Source organism: Triticum aestivum, chromosome 3B, assembly GCF_018294505.1.
Source record: "Triticum aestivum cultivar Chinese Spring chromosome 3B, IWGSC CS RefSeq v2.1, whole genome shotgun sequence".
Classification (NCBI taxonomy): domain Eukaryota; kingdom Viridiplantae; phylum Streptophyta; class Magnoliopsida; order Poales; family Poaceae; genus Triticum; species Triticum aestivum.
Window position 1 is genome coordinate 476,009,239 of NC_057801.1, and position 4,963 is coordinate 476,014,201.

At 53.1% G+C, this 4,963-nt stretch overlaps 1 pseudogene; it reads left to right on the forward strand.

The window, feature by feature from the left end:
* Nucleotides 1-2,197: 2,197 nt before the first annotated feature.
* LOC123070451 (mitogen-activated protein kinase kinase kinase 17-like) lies at nt 2,198-3,505 on the forward strand (annotated as a pseudogene).
* Nucleotides 3,506-4,963: the final 1,458 nt, after the last annotated feature.

Genomic DNA, 4,963 nt, shown 5'->3' on the forward strand with positions numbered 1-4,963 from the left:
GGGTGGTTACTTGCATAGCCATTTGGTCCCCAAACTGGAAGATGCAGTCCATTACTTCATGAGCTGAGGAACATGCTACAAGTTTGAGACGCTGCTCTTCTAGGATTGCCGCACGCCAGCAGGCCTTTGCAAACTTGCATTTAAGAAAAAGATGGTCACCATCTTCATCAAGTCGTCGACAACATGGACAGAGCGTATCGATGTCCATGCCTCGGCGTCTAATGTTAGTTCGTAGCGGCAGGCTGTTATGTGTAAATCTCCAAAGGAACATTGCAATTTTCTTTGGGACATTTAGGTGCCAGATTTTTCCCCACCGTGAAGTGGTCTGGCTTGTCGTAATTGTTGCAGTGCTAGTAGAACAATTTTCCCCATTCTAGGAGAAAATGTTTTACGAGATAGGGAATCCAAAGCCGTGAAGATCTTAATCTACAATCCAATAAAAGAAAAAAATAGTACTCCTCTATTTTGCGGGTGAACAAAAATAGTACTCCGGGTTTGCTCCTAGAGCACTGTGGTCATCTTCCTAGTTTTGATACCAGGTCGAAACTTCTTGTTACGGTATGTGTTCTCAACGGATGTCCTTCAGAGGAAGCCAGCGGATGTCGAAACGGGGGAGTCAAAGGTTGTGTAATTTGACTCTTCAGAGTAGGAATACTCATGCATCAATTGATAAATAAAATACGGACTGCGAAAGTGGAAGAGTATTCTCAATCAATCTCATGTGCAAGGGATGTTTAGTGCTTCTCTTTTTTTTCTCGGGACTAGGGATGTTTGGTGCTGGAAAGGTCAAAATGTTCTTTCAGTTACTGATATTAAAACCAACTGGGGAGTGCTTCCAAAAATGATTGGCATGGGTACTTATGAAGATGACATGGGGCCACAAACTTATGGATAATATTTGCTTGTTCACAACAAAGTATGGCTGTTCCCAAAATAAATTATTGATGGCAGCTAAGCTCTTTTTAAGATCATGCAAGAAGATATTTGTCTTCATTAAGAAAAGATATGCGTCTGTAAGCGATGACGTGTTGGTGAACCAAATGAAATGGACAAAGAGAGAAACGGAAGCGTGCACACTTTTTTGGGTTACTCAACCGTACCGCTGGCTGAAAAGCCTAACCAACAGAAATTATACTTTATCCAAAATGGGTTATCATCAACAAACTATGCATGAAGAAAATTGCACGCTTTGTTCACCCCGATCCCATACAAAAGGTGGCGTCGACACCACATTAGTTCGATATATCTTGGAAAATATCACAGCTCAAACAGCTCAAAAATCGGCCACGTGTACGCACATGCTTGAGACTAGTATATCCCCTGCATGTGCTTGCCTAAACGGCGTGACGCCAGGAACGATGGACAAGTAACTAATCCTCCATCAGCTTCAGCCGAACTCCGTCACATGGCTGTCCTGTCCAAAGATCGGTCAGGGCTTGAACCCCCCGAAAATGGTCGGATGTTCTGGCGAGGTGCCCATGGCCGCCGAACGAAACGTGCCTCTAGCAAGCGGCGATGGACTGGATGATGATGGACGTGTCTTGCCCTTACGGTAGCTCTTCTTCTGAGACATCTCCACGTTGTACTGCAAAGCCTAACGAGAGACATGTCCAAGGCGAGACTGGGACGTAACCGCGAGGCACATAACTAACACGACGCGTCGAGGAAGCCTTATCGGTTAGGCTCGTTTCCGGAGCACGTCACGTGGAGAGCCAAAATGACAGTCCACCCAGATACTACTTACTGAAGCAAGTAAGCAACCGACGCTAGTATATATCCACTATTTTTAAAAGTGGGAGTAGTTATTATCCATTGGGTTACTGCGTGCAATGATCATCGTATACGTCGACAATGATCATGTTGCATCACGTGACGTCCACATTTCAATTCAGGCGCCGATGCACCTACCCCTGAAGCCGATCCAGATCCGCCAAACGAAAAGGCAGCAGAAAAACGACGGGAAATGCCACGCCAAAAATACCATGACCAAAATAAGACCCCCACGTTCGTTACACCTTCCTTTGCAGCCGGGGAGGAGAAGGCTTTTTCATTTCTAGCAGCAGCCGCGCACAGAAACGCTGCGAGCTCCATTCTCGCACGTGTTCCCCGCACCCAACCCATGCCGGTCTCTTCCTCGTCGCACGCCACTCCGCACATATAAATACCCCTCGCGCGCCACCCCTCCATCCTCGCATACAAATTACAAAGTCAGCTCAGAATCAATCCAACCGGAAACACCGACGACCAACGATGGATGTCGCCGTGGTGAAGCAACTCAGGCGGATCCGCACGCTGGGCCGCGGCGCGTCCGGCGCTGTCGTGTGGCTCGCGTCCGACGAGGCCTCCGGAGAGCTCCTGGCCGTCAAGTCTGCCGCCGCCGGTGGCGCGGCGCAGCTGGAGCGCGAGGGGAGCGTGCTAACCGGGCTCTGCTCGCCGCACATCATCCCCTGCCTCGGCTCCCGCGCCGCGGAATGCGGTGAGTACCAGCTCTTCCTCGAGTTCGCGCCCGGCGGCTCGCTCGCGGACGAGGCCGCCAGGAGCGGGGGCTGCCTCCCGGAGCCCGCCATCCGGGCGTACGCCGGGGACGTGGCCAGGGGGCTGGAGTACCTCCATGCGAGGTCGCTGGTCCACGGGGAGGTGAAGGCACGGAACGTGGTGATCGGCGGCGACGGCCGCGCCAGGCTCACCGACTTCGGCTGCGCGAGGGCCGTGGACTCCCTGCTCCCGATGGGCGGCACGCCGGCGTTCATGGCGCCGGAGGTCGCGCGCGGCGAGGAGCAGGGGCCGGCGTCCGACGTGTGGGCGCTCGGCTGCACCGTCGTCGAGATGGCCACTGGCCGCGCGCCATGGAGCGACATGAACGATCTGCTCGCGGCCGTGCACCGGATCGGGTACACCGCCGCCGTGCCGGAGGTGCCGGGGTGGCTCTCCGCGGAGGCCAAGGACTTCTTGGACGGATGCTTCAGGAGGCAGCCCAGCGACAGGTCCACCGGAGCGCAGCTCTTGGATCACCGTTCGTTGCTTCCGCCGCTGCCGCCGGCGACTACAAGGCCGCGCCGGCGAAGCAACAATACACGTCTCCCAAGAGCACGCTGCAGGACGCACTCTGGGACTCGGACACCGACGACGAGGACGCGGACGAAACGCCGGCCGAGAGGATCGGGGCATTGGCCTGCGGCAACTCGGCCTTGCCGGACTGGGACTCGGAAGATGGCTGGATCGATGTGTGCCACCAGGTCCACAGAGGCGCTGACTCGCCGCCGGCCGATGTGGGTTACGACCTCGTTTGGCCCGAAGAATCAGACGCAGAGCGCGAGCCGTCTGCGGTTGCTGCTGACGACAGCAACGGCATACCGCGCAATGCAGTGGTGACCGACTCTTCCATTTGGCAGTACAGTCTGTAGAAAAAAATCTCACCCGTTTCAATCCGACGGGGATGAAAAATTGAGTTTTGACCGTCATTGTAACAAAGACAGAGTAATGGAATTCATTTTTTTGCTCAAAATCTCAAAGTCTGCGACCAACCATCTCTCTGGTACTACATTCCTCGTGTGCGTATGCTTTTCGTTACAGATCCGAGCATGTAACGTGACGGTTCGAGATTCAGTTACTTGAAGCGACATGGGAGTGACGTCGAGATTACAGCTCCTGTGTTCCAGCCAACTTGGATCGTATTTGCTCACTGATACTCCCTCCGTTCCAAAATACTCCATTTGTCCAAAAATGGATATACCCATATATTAAAACATGTCTAGATACATTTATATTTTAAAAAAGGAAGACATGTATTATGGAACGGAGGGAGTAGTAGCTAGCAATCCAGCGAAATCCATCTCCCTTCGGTAAAGTAGTCGGAGTTGTTTCTCTCCGGCCAGCCTTGAGGACAGAATAGTGGAATATTTGTCGTTTCCAAGTGTCAGTTTCTTCATTATTGGAGCACACGGCTTCGCTATGCGGTGCATCGTCATGGTGCCATTTTGAAGCCGAGCGGATGCAATTTAATTAGTACTAGAAGGGTTGGACGCGCTTTGCTGTTCCATCGATGTTGTTGTGATTCTTAAATTTTTGTACTCACTCTATTTCAAAATATATGGTGTTTTTTTTTAAAGTTAAACTTGTTTAAGTTTCATCAAAATTGTAGAGAAATATACCAAAACTTATAATATCAAATTGGTGTTATTAGATTCATCATGAAGTGAATTTTCATATATTTTTGTTTAATATTGTGGATGTAGATATTTTTGTTCTAAAATTGGTCAAAGTTAAAGAAACTTGACTTTCCAAAAAACTAATACCCACTATATTTGGACATTGATGGAATATTTAGTTTGACCGGTGTTGGAGATGATGAAGTGTGTTGTATGTTTATTTATAACGAGGTTATTTGGTGGGCCTTTCGCGGCGTGATTCTGTGTTATCCGTCGCCCGCCCGGCGCTGCCTGTCGCAGCCGCCCGGAGCCACCTCGCCGGACCACCGCACCGTCGCCCCGTCCCCGTCGCCACGCCGGACGCCTCGACCTCCTCCCCGAACGCCACCACCTCACCGCGCCGTCGCCGTCCCCGTCGTCGACCACCGCCGCCCCGAGCTCTGGCGCCTCCCCGAGCTCGCTTTAGCACCTCTACAGGGCCTCGTGAGCGCCTTCCCCCTCTCCTCTCTGTCCTGTTGTAGGACGTCGTCCGTCGCGTTCCCCTGCTTGCTGATCGTGCGCGCCCGCACCTGCAACCCTTCCATTGCCGCGCCCTCCCGTTCCTCATCGCCAGCCCTCGTTCGCCGCCTCCCCGCCGCACCGTCTGCCATGGCCCCATCCCTGGCCTCCACTCACCGGCGGCCGTGCCCTGGCTACTCCGGCCGCTCGCGTCGCCCCTGCCCCTGTTGTCCGTCACCGCGCCCGCGACCCCCTGGACGCACGTCCGCCTCCTCGTTGATGTGCCCCGCCTGGCCTCTCGCCGCTGCTGCTCGGCC